This window comes from Syngnathoides biaculeatus, chromosome 5 (genome assembly GCF_019802595.1).
Source record: "Syngnathoides biaculeatus isolate LvHL_M chromosome 5, ASM1980259v1, whole genome shotgun sequence".
Classification (NCBI taxonomy): Eukaryota; Metazoa; Chordata; class Actinopteri; order Syngnathiformes; family Syngnathidae; genus Syngnathoides; species Syngnathoides biaculeatus.
The window spans coordinates 1,902,144-1,912,739 of record NC_084644.1 but is presented as its reverse complement, the minus strand read 5'-3'; positions in this window follow the sequence as shown (position 1 = coordinate 1,912,739).

Here is a 10,596-nt window from a genome sequence, read left to right as displayed (position 1 = left end):
ATCCATAATTGAAATGATCTGTATATATTGAAAGAAGAAAAAAATATTTCACTGTGAGCGTGTAGTTCATCTCTTTCATGAATTCTCCCCCCCCCTTCCTTCCTTCTTCCCCCCCCCCCCCCCCCCCCGTGGTGGACGACCTTACCAAACTAAACGGCATTCTAATGGATTGAGGTGTACCTTTTATGCTCATCTAGCATAAAATTCCCTCTCGAGCATCTCCTCATTCTGCTTGAAGGAATTTCAAATACAATCACGAGGAGAACATTTTTTTCACATCAACTATTGACATATGTATATTTAATGGCAGTGCATAAGTCCTGTCAAGCCATATGTATGTGTGTGTGTGTGTGTGTGTGTGTGTGTGTGTGTGTATATATATATATATATATATATATATATATATATATATATAGATAGATACATGCAGCGCATGTTTAATTTGGCAGTGTTAATGTGCAATCTGCATCTCATTGGATAAACTTGCTTTGACATTACAATGTCAAACAGTGAATACTCACTAAAGTTGGAAAAAAAAATATATGACTCCGTATATTCACGTGTAAATTCATAAAATATCTGCACGATCACGGCAATTCTATCTATAACGTTGCAATTCCCGCGTCACACAGAAGAGGGAGCTGTTGGACCGTTTTGGTTTGCTTTTCCACATTGTCCCACTGAATCAGGAAAGAAAAATGTCAACGTGACCTTCAATTAAATCTAACTTCTGACGCTTAAATGTCTCCGAAAGATTGGCCTCATTTCATTGTGTTTGAGCCCGATGAAGAATTTCGTACACGGTGGTCCCATTTTGTTCTCCTGATACAAATTCCCGATTGGGGAAAGTGTGACTGGTTTCACCCAAGAAAGCTCCTCAGCCGAGGCCATGGGGGGGGGCGGACTTTGCGTTGAAAAGGTTTCGCAATTGTAGATCCGTGTACTGGCACTTCAAATAAACACGGGAAGCCGAAAAACATTTTGCATCTTAAGGCCCGAACGACTTGGTGGAACCCGACAAAAGGTCACGCGCCGTCGGCAACGCTTTGTTTTGAGTAACGCCCGACATTTGGCTGCGACACAACTTTTTGCAAATTTGGTGCGCAGTCTAACTTTGGATATTTGTGGCATGAATCATTCTGTGCATGTAATTAATGTTTCCAAAGGAGACTTCAATCATGGCTGCTCTTGTCAAGAGCAAGTAGCGAGTACCTCGCTGCAAGTTGGTTTGTTCTGCGCAGCCGTGAACTGCTCACCTTAAATGGTTCTTTCCACTTCGACGAGGGTACAATAGCGTACATTTAAAGCAAGGCCCGCCACTCGGCCACGCAATTATGATACATAATCGATACTTAAGAAATTGGATTCAAGAAGGAATGGCCGACAGCCTCCTCACTTTGACGCCGAGCAAAAAGGTTTTGAATGGCGTCGAGACGGGAGGACGGAGAGCACTGGACTGTTTTGTAGGGTTCGTTTCGTTTATCGTGTACGCTGCGTTGTTACGGCAACGTCATGAGCGAGTATCTCTGGCCTAATTCTGTTTTGCTTCAACAAGAAATACCGACCGACGTTTTCCTGTGTTGCGCCGACGATTTTGTCCTCCCGACGAGTGTCGTGATCAAAAAGCCCCGCGGTGGAAACGATGGACGGGCTGTGCTTGTTGTGCTTTCACGACATATTTCTGTCGTCGGGCCACCCGCAACGATGCGTCGTACGCAAATCGCTCTTAAAGACGCCGTCCTTGTTCCCGTTTTCTTTGACGTCACAGTCCAGCGAATATCGGTAAATACTGTGGGAAAATTCCACGTTTTGGAACCGTTTCAAATGCGATGAGGGATTCCGCAGCGTGCGCCTCCCACGTAACTCCTTTAGCAGGAGTTTTTGTTGGAAGCTGCAATGTGACATGTGCCGATTTATATTAAAAAAAAAAAAAAAAAAAATGCACCTGCTGGAGAAAATGACTTGACGGTGTTGATTAAACCCCCACAATGTCACTCTGCACAGCTCAAAATAAAGTCGATTATTGCTAACCGGTTGCAAAATGACTCAATAACTTCAGCTGTAAAATTCCGGAGTGACTTTCTATTGGGGCGGCACGGTGTCCTCACAGTTCTGGGGGCGCGGGTTCGATCCCGGCCCCGGCTGTCCGCCGCCTTCCAAGTCGAGCTCCTCATATCTCGGTAAAAGGAATAAAATTGAGGTAGAATGTAAAACATATTTTATTGCCTTTCCCACTTCAGTTACAATTCCGGGGGGGGGGGGCATTTTTTTTCGGTGGATGTTGCAAGTAAACACGGAATATTCAAGAGAATAATATAAATGTAAAATGTATTATATTGTAATAGGCGGCAGAGTGTATCAGCCGGTAAAGTGTTGGCCTCACAGTTCAGAGGTCCAGGGTTCGATCCCAGCCCCGCCTGTGTGGAGTTTGCATGTTCTCCCCGTGGCTGCGTGGCTTTTCTCCGGCTGGGCACTCCGGTTTCCTCCCACATCCCCAAAACACGGAACATGAATTGGACGCTCTAAATTGCCCCTAGGTGTGATTGCGAGTCCGACTGTTTGTCTGTATGTGCCCTGCGATTGGCTGGCGACCGGTCCAGGGTGTACCCCGCCTCCTGCCCGTTGACAGCTGGGATAGGCTCCCGTGACCTTTGTGAGGATAAGCGGCAAACAAGCTGGATGGATGGATGGATGGACTTTCTATCGTGTTGCATCATTTGAGCTTCTGAAAATAACGAATGAATTGAATCCCTGAAATGAAAATTGGTATTCCTGAAAGGTGAGAATATGATGTATACGTGTGCTTTCGTACATGTACTGGTTGCATTTGCATTGAGGCAAAATGCTCCATGAATACTCCATCTGTTGATGCGTCTTACTGTATATTGCATCTTGGAAAAGTGCCGTCTCTGCCCATCTCGTGTAATAACGTCGCTAATGAGCCATAAGCAGCGGTGGAATCGAATGCTTTGTAAAACCTTTTTCTTCTTAAGCGTTTAACTCGAAACCATTAAAATTGAGTGGCGCAAACCATCTGTAATTGCTTCCGCCTTTTGCTTTTTTTTTTTTTTTTTTTTTTTTTTTGCCTGGAGTGGCTCAGTAGAGCAAATCCATCTGCCAATCAGAGATAATGAATGAAATAAGTGTGTTGACAAACAGCGCGTGAATGTGACACTTTTGAGGCTTCGCCTTCGACTAACAACACAATAAATCTGCTCGCTGCTGCGTGATTGCGTCTGACGACTCCGCACAGTATGTCCTCTGATGGCTTTTTTTTTTTTTTCGTTTCCTTTAAAAAAAAAGTAATTGATTAAACATTGCATTAGCATGAACAGACACAACCGTGCTAGCAGAAGCTTATATTGTATTTGTTATGTAAGCCTTTTTAAAATGACGTGTGTGTGTGTGTGGGGGGGGGTGGGGGGTGCAAGGTGATCATTTGTGCACTATAAACAAGATCTATGTACTGTCCGTGTAATATACGTGTATATGTACAACAGTCATATCTACAAGTATTGGGAAATTGACTCAATTCTCATTTTTGGGCCTGTAAACACTGCAATGGATTTGAACGCCACTCAAAAGATTTATGCCTTCAACTGGAGATTTTGTGATGTAATTTGAGAGCACTAAGCGGAGAAATTAATAAATTATCCATCCATCCATCCATCCTTTTTCTTGTGCCACTTATCCTCACAAGGGTCGCGGGGAGTGCTGGAGCCTGTCCGAGCTGTCAGCAGGCAGTAGGTGGGGTACGCCCTGAACTGGTCGCCAGCCAATCACAGGGCACATGGAGCCAGATAACAAATCGCGTTCACAAATCACACCTATGGGCAATTTAGAGTGTCCAATGAATGTTGCATGTTTTTGGGATGTTGGAGGAAACCGGAGTGCCCGGAGAAAACCCACACAGGCACAGGAAGAGCATGCAAACTCCACACATGCAGGTCCGGGATTGAACCCAGGACCTCAGAACTGTGAGGCCAGCGCTTTCCAGCCGAGCCACCGTGCCGCCCAAATTAAAAATCATAAATCTTATGTTCACTTTTTGATACAGCACTCTGCTGCTAATCCTTTGCAGTCATGACAACGTGGATCCCGGGGCGTGTAGTGGTTTAATGTTGGACCCGTGTATAAGAAAATGACACGAGTATTTGGAGCAATTTTCGAGACACTCAAAGTTGGAGTGGGACTAAGCGGTAGCGGATTCTGCAAAGTCAAGTGAGAGCGCGGCAGTCCGTGTTCCCTCATCGCCGAGCGACAGGGACAAAGTCGATTAGCGCCGAGCTCAAGCTATCGTTGCATTCTGCCCTCAGATAACCAACCGAGCTCCCTGTGCTGCAGACGAGGATATGGACTCTCGAGCGGAACGAGCTGGGCTTTCCATTCTCAAAGACGGACAAAAAAAAAAAAACTGATACATTTTTGCCTATTTTGACCCAAAAATATTCAATATTGCCATTTTCAATGGCCACTTATTATATTACTCATACAAGGTCGCTGGGTGCAGTCTGCAGTTGTCTGTCACTCCTCTGTTAGCACTCGTTAGCATTCTTGTCTCAGTTAGCGCTCACGGTTTTCATCAGGCATGGGCATAGATAGACGGCGTGTGGTGCTCCAGCACTTGCCCTTTTACACTTATCATAAAAAGTGACACACCCGTGCACAGCTAACAGGAAACCGAGAAAGTAGATATTTTGTAAAGGCACAACGACAGTGGAATGGATTGGGCCAGAACGATCAACAACCAAACCTGTCTGAAGCCACGAGACACCGTTTATAAAAAAAAGAGACTCGTCAAGTGGGTTCGTCGTCGCTGAGTTCTTCACGCGCGCTGAACTCAGTTGGAATGAATAACTTTCGGTAAAAATCTTTCAGAAACGGGGGAAATGGAACTATGGCCACCTTTCCGCACTTGTCATCCGGGCCCACGCCCGCTGAACAAGAGCTTTGCGGTACGGTGACCCCAAGGGTCACAAAACCAAGAAGAAAGGCATTGTGGGATCTCTTTGGGCTGTCACGGTAACACAGTCAGTAAATCCATTCATAACAATGTTGAACGTTTTACGAGTCTTTCCGTTCGTCTTCGTTGTCAGGCTTTGTCTCTGCGCACAACAAGCAGACGCCACTGCGTCGCTTGTAAAATTCCTGCAGATTGTCCTCATTGCATCACAACTAATGCGCAGCGACATCAGCTGCTGACATCGCTAATGACTCCGCCGCAACGGTTCTTTCCGCGTTAAAAAAAAAAACAAAACCTTTTGATGCTCTGTTCTAATTCTTTTTCTTCGTCTTTGCATCTGTTTCCCGGTCATGCACAGAAGCGCAGAAGGAAAATTATACAATTAAAAGTTAGCGCCGCTGTCCTGAAAACTTTGCAGCGTTGTTTTGATGTGAATCCTCTCCCGGAAAAATGAATCACGCTAGCGTCAATTAACTTGTCGCCCCGTCCCAGCGGCCCATCGCTCCAGGCTGCGCTCAGCCCACTTGTCAAAGTGAGATGCAGTCCCCGAGCCGCCTTTATTTCACACTATCGCGCATTTAATCTCATTCCAGAAGCCGATGAGGTTGGATCGCCGTGATAAACTAGCTTGGCTCCTTTGTCATAATCATATTGATTTGGGAGAAAATTTGTTGTTCTCCGGCATTCTTGTTGAATTTGTTTGTGTTTTTTTTTTTTTTTTTTTTACAAGGGCGGCAATGCGGGTGGGAATTCTCGATAAGACTTTCTAATCGAGTTGCGCGGTAGATCAAAGCGCAGCGGCGAAAATGTGTCAAGTGCAGAAAATACAGTTTTTATAATCAAGCAGGAAAAAATAGCGGCGTGCTCCTTTAGGTCCACAACGGAACAATATGCTTGCCCCCCCGCGGCCATTTTTCAAGTTAATCTTGTATAAATGGACCATTGCTGGCTATGCCCTTTGGCGCTTCGCAAACATAAAAGGTTGGACATTAATAGGATATGTTAAAAAAAAAAATATATATATATATATATATATATATTGTTGGCCTTCGGTTCTTACTGTATTAGCCCGACTCCCGTTTCCTTTCCATGTAGGCGGGTTTCTGTAGAAGCAACATAAACATGTTTCCAAGGAAACTCGCACGCGAGACCTTTTGAAGTGCATATCGTCACGCCATCGCGCTTAACGTCTCCGATGTAATGAACAGGAAGCGGCCACGGAACAATCATCTTTTGAACGACGTGTTCGGCAAACAACTCGGGAGGAAAGCCGACGCAATATAGAAACGACGGAACGAATGCCTCGATGGCCTGAAACATTTTGAAAACGTGGAGGCCGACCGTTATTCGGGACGCCAACCTGGCGCGCGAACATTTGAATTGAATGACCGGAATGTTTGTCTGCATTTTATTCTTTCGATGTTTATGGGGGGGAAAAAAAATGAAGAGATTAGACATTTCGACAGAATGACGAGGACAACCAAATTCAGCCGAGAACAGCGCTGAACTTCATCTCTTTTCATTGAACGACGTCGGAAACGTCAATTTTAAAGACCGCTGTGACGGTCTGAACGATCCCCCCCCCCCCCCCCCCCCCCCCCCGTGCTGAAAAATTATATTTTGTGAAGTTCCAGCCAGTCTGAAACATCCTTGTCGCCGACTGTTCATGTTCCCTCTGGACGTCTCGGAATGACCAGCACAGCGAGCGTACATGTATGCGTATATCTTTTTATCAACTTTTTGTTTTAAGGTTAGCATATAGCGTATGTTAGCTCCCTCGATGTAGAAGAAGGGGAACAGCGAGACCGGGGGATTTCCCAGCACGACTCCACTACGTCCCCAGAGTTCCCCCTGTTTAGTAACGCATGCGCATCAATCGCGAGGAGATTTTTCAGCACCGTTCAGACCGTCACAGCGGCGGCATCGGACTTCGGTTGTGCGCTTGCGGAAGTGACTCCGCCTCCACTGGTTGGGTGACCTTTACCTTCCGGTTGCACTTCCACAAGGTCGCAACGCTCGAGTCGCTGCCAGAGTGCAATTTGTCTCTTTGGCTGAGACAATCCAAACACATGAAAACTTCAACACGGGCGCTTCCAGCCCATTTTCAAGGCATTTTGAGGTTTGTTTTTTTTTTTTTTTTTTTTTTTTTTTTTAAGTGGTGTTCCTTTCAAACAAGCTAGAAAGGCGAATAAAGACTCTAAAGCAGTTGGTTGAAACGTAACATTTGAACGAACAAACTTCAGCACCCGACCTTGCCTGGAAAATGGCTTGTTCCAGCCAATACGCCCCCCCCCCCCCATTTATTCTTTTTGCTCTAGTTTCATGGCTGCCAAATAATACTGTGAATTAATATTTTACTGGACTGTATTATTATCCAAACATAAGTAGCCAATACTGAATGGATGGGTATCACTGAAGATCCCCCCCGACCCCCAGATAGAGCACATAATTTAGATGACCGTGGCTCATGCATGATTTATGTATGAATTGTCAAAATTCCTTCTGATGTTCTGATGAAACCGATTTTCTCCACTGAAGTCATTTTCAAAGTGAGGAAAAATAATGCCAGCAATTCTACATGAGAAAAGTGCACAATGCATGTGTGAATGTGTGTGTGTGTGTGTGTGTGTGTGTATATATATATATATATTATATATATATATATATATATATACGTGTGTGTGTGTGTATATAATGGAGATGAAGCAAATTACACTTTCTCCCTTTTGAAGTATTGAGGTAACTGTGGCATTACCTTGATTGACGTAATGATAATATGCGGCTATGGCTTCATCTAGGCAACTACATTTTGGAAATGCACTTAATAAGAAAATGAGACCACTTTACCCCTCAATAGTCATTTTTTTTTTTTTTTTACACGAGATAGCCAACCACTCCCTTTGAAGCCAGCAACTCCCTTTGGCCCTCCCTCGAAGATGCTCGCACACACCTGGCGAATGTCCCCCTTTTCGCGGGTCAGCGCAATATCGCAATAATTCAAACGTTAGACATCCCGATCTCCTGGACCTTCAAGAAATGTCCCCATTTACTGCTGCCTCGCAATAAATCAATATCGGTGCGTGCCATCGTGAAGGGGAGCATATGCATATCGGGTGTGTGCACTTAAAGCGACCCGCCGGGAGAAGCCGCGTTTGTTGTCTTCACCTTTAGCCGACCCCGGACGGGTCAATATCTTCCGCTTTGCCTTCGCCGTCGACTTTCTGCCTTCCGTCTTCCCCGTCAGCTGACAACTGAAGGGGAAACGACGCCCCGTTATTATTTAAAAAAAAAAATGAATTCAACTCTGCAGTCAGCAATCGTACCGTGAGACGTATATTCCGAGCAGCCGGCAGTGTTGTGATTTCGGATTTGTTTTCAGCACCCCCACACACCGCCAAAGTATTCAGTGATGATTCATATGTTTTTCATAAAACAGTCGTCCTCTCGTTGACGAGCTCAAATGCAACTATACAATAATTATTCACACAAAGTCAGACCTTTGGATATTTTGTTTAGGCTTAAGTTGGACGTAGAATTTGTTATTCGCAGTTGTGAGCAAGCGCGAAGGGGACAAAAAAAATGGAAAAAAAAAAAACGGAGGGGAATCAATATGCTTTGTGAAGCCCTTCAATTAAAGTTGTATTAAGTTGTAAACGAGGAGCAAACATAGTTAGAGAAATCAATGCCCTTGCCGACTGAACAAGACTCAAAGTTGAGTTCTTTTCTGGCTTTTATCGGACTTTGATCAGATTTCAGGTCGACTTCTCTCCGATTGGTGCTTGGCGCCGTTCTCTGCCGTAATGTTTGATGCCACCCGCTTCCTTTCCAATCCGAGGAACGCTGATATCGGTATCGGCGATACTGAGCTGATACCGATACTTTGTGCAAATACACTTAATTTGTTTGGTAAATCTGAAATAAAAATAAACATTGTTTATATTGTGGTAAGGAGTCAGGAAACTGCTTTTTTTTTCTTAAATAGAAATTTCCAGCAAATATTTAATCAATCATGCTCGCATCAATTTTCTGCATCGCTTTTCATCTCGAGACAGTTTTTGAAAAAAAAATATATTTTTACCTTGCTTCTGCTGGCCTTATTCGCCCCTTTTTTGGTTTGGGGTTATTAAAAAAAAGTCTCATATACTGTACTTTAACTGGACTTTGCTCATATTGGGATTTTTTCAGCCATTACTTTTTTTTTTTTTTTTAAATGGTCATAATACCATTTTCTCCATGGTTGTTAAGGCCTGGAGTCTATCTCAGCTTACTTTAAGCAGAAGCCTTGTAACACCTTCAAGGTCCCATATTTTGGCTATTTCGACCTCTCTGACATGGATTTCATATCAAAGTCTCAATTTCATTTAAAAAAAAAAAAAAAAAACGAACAAAAGCCCATCATTTTGTCATACGAGTGTCTAGAAAAGCCCCCTCTGACAGTTACTACTGTTTGACCCAGTTTTGTATCTGTCGTGTTCATATTTAGCTAAGACCGCACCCTTTCCTCTGATTGGTCGCCTTCATGTTGAAGAACCACTCGTTTGTTCTGGTGGCAGCGCTGGCAAAGAGGTAGGCGACGCTCTTCCCTAGTGACATAGATAAGCTTGAGAAATTTTTATGTCCTGATTCGAGTCGACAGAAAAATGTCTGGAATTGAGTGCGTGGATGATTTTTATTTCGCGTTTACTGAGGCACCGTAGAGCCAATATTAGATCTGAAAAAGTTGTTTTGCTGAAATGTGGCATTTTGAAACGAGTCTGCAATCAATCACAGAGCACCAATAGCAAAATTCTGTTAAATCAGAAAGTCGATTTTTTTTTTTTTTCTTTTTTTTGTTTTTTTTTTCATCCTTGTTTCTGGCTTGCTCTTTGCTACGCCGGCATTTTTTTTTTTTTTTTTTTTTTTGTATTTCTACATAATCGAGCAGGCGTTGGTTCAGTTTCCCGGCTGCAAGCCGACCGCTTTCTCTCTTTTTCTTTATCTCTCCTTTGCTACTTTCCCTCTGCTCCATCACTTTCTCATCTTAACCGGTTGAGAGACTGGTGAACCTTCACTCGGGTCCGTTGGAGGTGGTCGCTCATGAGCAGTTCACTTGCTTCTCATCATGTTTGAGGGCCATGCTTCTCAATGCCACGAAGCAATAATCGGAAATTGTAACTATTTCAATCATAATTACGTTGAATCACAATTTTGACACAAGTGCAAAAAAAAACCAAAACATCTGAAGCTTCATTTTTGATTATTTCTGGTCCGATTTCTACTTTTTCACTTAACCGGTTCACAATCAAACGCGCTTGGACTGAATCTTGTGACAAAATTTCTTGCACCGCTCACCGAGAAAATGTCGGACTATGTCATATTCCTACCCCCCCCCCCCCAAAAAAAAAGCACACTTGAGCAAAATGGAATGCGCTCGTTCTTGTATTGTCTATTCTCTAAACCCGCAGAATACGTGCGTAAATGTGTCGTAGCCTAGTTCAGCGAAGCCTTCAATCCTTCAGTTGAGTGTTGGAAAAAATCCTCCCCAAATTGTCCAACTTCAGTTCCCCCTTGCATGAAGCTGGAGATTTACATATGCACGATGAATTCCGGGCGTGGATGTGTGCAATATTTTCTTGCGGCGCTATCAAAACGGG